Source organism: Erinaceus europaeus, chromosome 5, assembly GCF_950295315.1.
Source record: "Erinaceus europaeus chromosome 5, mEriEur2.1, whole genome shotgun sequence".
NCBI lineage: Eukaryota > Metazoa > Chordata > Mammalia > Eulipotyphla > Erinaceidae > Erinaceus > Erinaceus europaeus.
Window position 1 is genome coordinate 40,453,775 of NC_080166.1, and position 7,529 is coordinate 40,461,303.

Below are 7,529 nucleotides of genomic sequence, written 5' to 3' on the forward strand. Positions count from 1 at the left end.
CGTTATTTTGTGCTTCACCCTTTGGGGGGCTTTTAGCTGGACTGTTGTCCTGGTTAGTTTCTCCAATATTTCTTCTTGTTGGTTTACCCATTTTATATATTATGTTATGAGTTCCCTCTCAGTAATTTTCAAATTACTGATCACTATTTCCTGGATTGACTTGTGTCAATCCAGTAAGGTAATTAAAGGGTTCACAGTGGTGGAAGTTGACAGTTGTTTCAATAGTATTTTAATCCCTGAGTTGGAGCACAGTGATTTAAAAGCCTCTTTTTTTTTTTTTTTCTTCTCTGTAGGCTATGGGAACCTGAGGGCTTCTAACTTAATCACTGACTGCTAACTAAGAGATAAGGCAGGGTGTGGCAGATAGTCTGGTGGTTATGCAAAGAGACTTTCACAGCCCCACAGCTATGCCTCGGAGGTATAGGTCTTCTCCTGAATTTGCTGGTTAGATCTCTGTCCCCCGGTGCCCCTCTCTGCCGCTGCTCCAGATTCTGAGGGCAGTAGCAATGGAGACTCAGAGTTGCATTTGGTGAGTCTCCAGGGAGTCCTCTCCTCCCTTCAGCTGTCCCCTTGTTGGTGGGACAGACTGGAGGTGGTATCTCAACTGATAGAGAGTTGGACTGCTACCAGCCACTTAGTCTCTCCCTAGGCTCCTCTCTGTCACCAGCCATGTCTTTGCACTCACCGTTGTTTTGTTGGGTTCCTGTAGTGGTTCTAGTCCTGTCTTGGTTCAGTCCCAGGTGGTCTCCTTTGGTATTCCTGAACCGGCCCCCGCAGTGCTGGCACTGCTCGCCCACCCAGCCGATGGGGCAGACGCACTGGCCTATGACAGGGTTGCAGCGGCCGCTGTTGACACAGGGCCGGTCACATTCCTTGGCCTTGGCTGCGGCTGAGCCTGACAGCACCGCTGCGGCCTCGACCGCCCAAGGCAGCAGCAGCAAAGGCAGCGCCGGGAACAGCAGCCAACACAGGAGGCGCAGCCTGGTCCCCGACCCCGGCCTCTGAGCCCCCAGTGCGTCCCAGCCCTGGAGCCGCCCGCTGGCCCGCGGGGGCTGTCGCCGCCGCAGTCCTCCTGCTCCTCAGCCTCGTCTCTCCTTTTTAATTAATTAATTTTTTTCCCATCAGGATTATTGATGGGGCTCTGTGCCTGTATCATGAACACACTGCCCTGGTGGTCACTTTCCCCCCTTTTCCTGCTTTTTTTTTATTTGATAAGACAGAGGAAATTAAGAGACAATGGTGAGATGGAAAAGGAGAGAAACAGAGACACCTGCAGACCTGCTTTACTGATTGTGAAGCATCTTCTTTACAGGTGGGGCTTGAACCCACATCCTTGTTCTTGGTAACATATACATTCAACTGAGAGAACCACCACTTGGCACTCATTCAGTGCTTTCTTAATGAGTACCAGAGTGATATGGATTTTTGATATCAGAAATATAGTAGCAATGATCATTTGTATGTGACCAAAATCTGTAATTTTTTCACACTGTAATTTTTATCTCAAAACCTTTAATATAAAATATTTAACTCATCAACACATATTTTTAAGCCTAGTCATTATCAGAGTAAAAAACTGAAACAGAAGATCTTAATTAACAGCTCCAGACATGCATAGGAGCATGATCTATAGTATAAGGAATTGGTGCAGCTAGAAGTAAATGCATTATACCCTATAAAACATAGCAAATAATTCAAGACAGAAAGTGCTTGATATCAAATAAGATGTATGGTTCGTGTTGGTAGAATTGAGAAGATATTTGTTAGAAGTCAGGTGATCAAGTAACAGAATATTATTTTAGATCTCAAAGGATAAGCTTTACCAGGTCAAACTGGGAGATTATTCAAGTCAGGGTCAATGATCTGATCAAATATAAAGGAGGTAGAAGGTTCAAGAGAAGGGAGACACAAGAACTTTAGTTCAGCCTCTCCCTAGAAGGAGTTACATGTTTGGTTGGTCAGATTCAGGCTGATTATAAGGTGACACTCTGGTGGTGGGCAAAATACTAGAATTTTAAAAAGATGACACATTTGGGTGTAGCACTTCTCCACTTTTTCCTCCATGTAACTGGATATGAAGACAAGGATTCATTTTGATTTAGAGGAAGTCTTCTCAGTTGCTGTCATTCCTCTCCAGCCTTGACAATTTTGGTTCTTTGCTTCATTTACATTAAGTTAATAACTGGTGTTATGCTCCAAGTTTGTACTTAGGAATTTTGACTAATTCTCAAGGACAACTAGGTGCCACTAAAGTTTTTGAACAAGAGTGTATGGTATCAGGAAATATTCTAGGAAACAAACTCTAAATTAGTAGAGAATGATTTAAGAGGCTATGGAAGAAATACAGATATGTAATGACCTAAAACTCCATATCTGGAAGTAGCAGCCTAAGCAAGGATAAAAAATGTCATTGAAATTTTCAAGACTTATTGAATCTGAACATATTAACACATTATTATGCACAAGGATCTGGGTTCAGGCACTCAGTTCCCAGATGCAAGAGGAACCTTCATGAGCAGTGAAGCAGGGCCCACTCTATCTCCTCTCTCAATTTTTCTCTCACTTATCATGTAAAATGAAAAAATATCAGGCTTAGGCAAAAACTAGTAAAGTCATTGGCCCCTTGGGATATGCCTAAAATAGACCTACCAGCTTTTTTCAAAACAGAGACCCCCCAAATCTTCATCTGCAATATTCTTGCCTTTAGGTTCATGATTAGTCAATAATTTGTTCTGCTTTATATCTTAACTCTTTTTCAGTCAGCAGGTTCCAGATGATACCATGATGCCAACTGGACCTCCCTGAGCAGAACAACCCACCAATGTGTCCTGGAGCCCCTCCTCCCCAGATCCCTGCCCCACTAAAGAAAGAGAAATAGGCTGGAAGTATGGGTCAATCTGCCAATGCCCATGTCCAGTGGAGAAGCAATCACAAAGCCAGATCTTCTGCACCCCATAAAGATCTTTGGTCTATACTCCCAGAGGGATAAAGAAATGGAAAGCTTCCAATGTAGAAGAGGGCATATGGAACTTTGGTGGTGGGGGCTGTATGGAATTGTATCCCTATTGTCCCACAATCTTGTCAATCATTATTAAATCACTAATAAAATTAGAAAAAATATGTAGTTTTTCATGATGATATTTTTTTTGTATGATCATGCATAAAGTATTATTTAACCTGTGGATGTGAAGATGCTAGCTTTTTCTAAAAGTTATGTTTTATTATTGCATTTAATCTATTATATTTATCAAACACATACTTGTTATGTTATATAATAGGAGTTGAGATTCATATTTTCTCCATGTAGATATTATGCTCTTTCCACATGTTAGAATCTGCTTTTAGTTATCTTGGAATTTTTGTTAAAATTAATTGTCCTAAACATTTATTCTGGATCAAGATGAGAGGGTAGTTGGAAGAGAGAATGACTCTGTGTGACAGGTTTATTTCCCAGGAGAATGTCTTATAAGTTAGCTCAAATACTAGCATTTTCAGAAATGGCCTTTTGTGTTAATCTTGTATACTCTTGATCTCTCCATGGCATTTGGAATCTCTTTTCTCATCTGCTAGCATCAAGCAAAATCTCTATCAGGAAACAAATAATTTCTAACCTAGTAGATTATGCATTTTCTGTTCCAGGGTCATTGGCATTGTATGCTCTAGCCCCAGTTACCTTCTGAAGGACTAAAACAAAACTTAAGGAAAATAGCATGGACTTTCAACTCCAGTCACACTCAGGAAAGAAATGAGAGGTCACTTTCAGGGCTTGAGTATTCCTTAGGAAACCTCTCCTCCACTTGTGTTTAATACTGCATGAAAATTTCATCTTTTTTCTGTTAAGATCAAATCATTTCCCATCAAATCACTGATTCCTGACCCATTGCCTATGGCAAGGGCATTGTAATGACTGGACAACATACATTCTTTCCTTTTCATATCTCAGCCCTGGAGACAACTTAGAACAATCTCATTTTGTTGTCCAAGAGAGAAAAGAAGCATGATTTAGTAGTGAAAAGAAGTTCCCATTTGAAGTTAGGACTTAAGTTCATTAGTTTTGTCTTAGATAGTACAGTCTCATCAGTAAAATGAAATGTCAGCCATTTTTCACTTTTCAGGGTGGTGTGACACTTAAAAGAGCACATGCAAGAGAAATGATCTTTAAGATTCTAAGTTTGACATTACTGTAATGTTTGATTTTATAAGACATTGTAAATATGCCTTTTTATTATTTATAAAAAGGAACACTGACAAAACCATAGGATAAGAAGGGTACAGCTCCACATAATTCCTACCACCAGAACTCTGTATCCCATCCTCTCCCTTGATAGCTTTCCTATACGTTAACCCTCTGGGAGTATGGACCCAAGGTCATTGTGGGATGCAGAAGCCTTTCTTTCGCTCATGGTATCCTTCAGACACTGGGGCTTCAATTTCAACATCTTTCCATCAGGGGAACTGCTTATCTGTAAAACAGAAGCAACCGGTAGCATTACTCTATAAGACACAGCTTTTTTCAAAGTTAACTCTATTGTCAAATAATTTGATTACAGCAATAACTAACTTAACTCTTCTTAACTCTAAGATAGCAGGAACCTCCTGTTTCCTCTGTAGAGCCTATATTTCCCCCAGTCCTGAAACCTCTAAGGTGGGGCTCACTTTCCTGCATGCCTCTCTTAGTTCATACCAAATGATATTCCATCTGCTGGTCTCAACCTAATCAATGCAGTGAGTACTACTTCATCAAGCTTCACTTCAGACTGTGTCCAGAGACATCAGGTGTGGAATGTCAATCCTTCAGTCTCAAAACTTGGTTGAGACCTTTCCTTTCATATGAATTCCATTTTGGGTGGTTCACTTTCTAAAAAAAGTTTCAAAACCTAGATATAGACCAGGTCCCATGAAATAGGACATATGTTTGCATGTATCCATAAACTGGGGCAAAATATACACCTGAAAGCAAAAATGCACAATAGCCATAGTAAGTCAGTATATGCAGCAAGCAAGTAGAAAGACCTAAAAAGACACCATAAAGTTCATAATGAAATAGTTTCTACTTAGACTTAGATACCCTCCTCACTTAATTCCTATTACACTTCCCTCACTCACTCCAAAGCTAACCTTAAGGACTACACACCTAAGGACTACAAAAGCTTAATAAGGGCAAGAGACTGGCATACTTTAGCGATGACTCTTTTGTCACTATCAGGCCATCCTATCAGCTAGGGTCCTACCTGGGGAGTCCTGAGATTCCCAAACAGACAAGATAGGCCTAGACCTCTCTTCCTTCTTACTGGTAATCTCTATCAGGAACAATACAATAGACCCCTCTCTGAGCCCCCATAGGACCTTGCCCTCAACATGGATCAACAACAGTAGAGAATGTTCCATCTTCCTAAGGGAGGCTGGACAACATACTCTATGTTCCATCTGAGGAATATGGGTCCTGAAATTGGGACAGCTTGGAACGTTCCTACTCGTGACCACAGAATGTGAGCTCAGATCTACAGGGATGCAGAGGTTACATAGACTCCTAAGCTGAATATGGGCCTCAGATCAGATCAAACTTATGGGGTTTATAGTCAACAATATTTATATACCTTTCCCATATTTGGGAGCTACTCTTTTCCCTGATCCAGCTTTCTGGTCCTTTTTCTAGCCATGACATCATCTCTCCAGACAATAACTTGGGTCCACCTGCATATCAGATGTCACGTTCAGGAAAAAAAAAAAAAACTAGTATAGTCATGGGCCCATTGGAATATAACTAAAATAGGCCTACTAACTATCTACAAAATGGAGACCCCCCAAATCTTCACCTGCACTATTCCAGCCTTTAGGTTCATAATCAGTCAACAATTTATTTGCCTTTAGATGTTAACTCTTTTTTCAGACACCTGGTTCCAGATGCCAACCAGACTTCCAGGCGCAGATGACCCTACCAGTATGTCCTGGAGCCCCGCTTCCCCAGAGCCCTGCCCCATCAGGGAAAGAGAGAGAAAGGCTGGGAATATGGATTGATCAACCTGTCAACGCCCATGTTCAGTGGGGAAGCAATTACAGAAGCCAGACCTTCCATCTTCTACACCCCATAATGTCCCTTTATACATGCTCCCAGAGGGATTAAAGAATAGAAAGGGGGAGGTCTATCAGGGAAGGGGGAGGGATACGGAGTACTGGTGGTGGGAATTGTGTGGAGTTGTAACCCTCTTATCTTATGGTTCTTGTCAGTGTTTCCTTTTTATAATAAAAATTATAAAATAAAAATAAATCAAGTATTGCACACTTTCTTAGGCATTTCTGGCTTATGCCCAGTAACAACTACCTAGAGGTTTCCCAGACTTGGATAATAGCCTGTTCACAATAAATCTGACCTTTATTCACTCTACATCAGGACCAGGAACTACATCTATACTCTTTTTTAGAGCCTCCTAACCCCTCAAAATGGTAAAGGAGCCCAAGAATAAGTGTTAATGAATTGAGATGCATATTCTGACTGATGTCATTTTGATAAGTTGAGTTTTCTTATAGTCTCAATATAAGTCTAGTGATTCCATCTTGCTCTTGACTTTATATAGCCATAATTTTTCATCTGAGGTAATGTGCTATTTTTAAGCTTTATTGAGAGCATATGCAGTGATCCAGTCTTCAGTAGTTCATTTAAAAAATGCAGCATACCAACTTCCATCATCTGCCCACTTGTTTACATTTTATCTTTCACATACTTGAAAGGCTATCACAGGTCAGTGTCCAAAAAGCCCTTGGAATTCACTCACAGGAAATTATGCCAAGATAGTTTAAGTTGTGGAGTACACACTTTATTTTTTAAATATATATGTTATTTGTTTTGGAAATATATTGAGAAAAATTGAGACGGGGAGGGGAGGAGATAGGGAGAGAGACAAGAGAGATAGCCTGCAGTACTGTTTGATTGCTTGTGAAGCTTCCTGCTAGGGAATGTGTGCACTCAACCAAGTGTGCCACTGCCCTATTCTTACCAACTTTCTTGTCTTAAGAGAGGAATGCTAGATCATCTGAGCAAAATTATTATCTCCCTATACTATAATGCAGATGGTCTTTGCCTTATAAATAGAGTGATCATAGAATTTGTCATCCATATCAGAACATAGCAGTGTCTGGGCAAACTAGGGTGGTGACCATGCCACCTAGTCATTAGAAACACATGTTATATGAGCAATACATATAAGAAAATGGCTCTCTGAACCCTCTTCTTCCTTGAAGTCCTATTATTCCTGAAAATTAAGAAATATGGAAGATGGAAGGATTTTGAAGACCATGTTGGTTCAGAAGTGAATTATACCATTGAAGGGTGAGAAGGCAGATTTGTAAAAAGTTCTCTGTATATTCAGCATTTTATACTCATGGAGTTGAGAATTAATACCTATGAGAGTTATGTACTCTCAATAGTCCATATCTTCTCAAATATTTCTTTTTTTTTCCTTTTCCTTTTTTTTTTTTTTTTTTCCACCAGGGTTATTGTTGAGGCTAAGTACCTTCATTAGGAATCCACC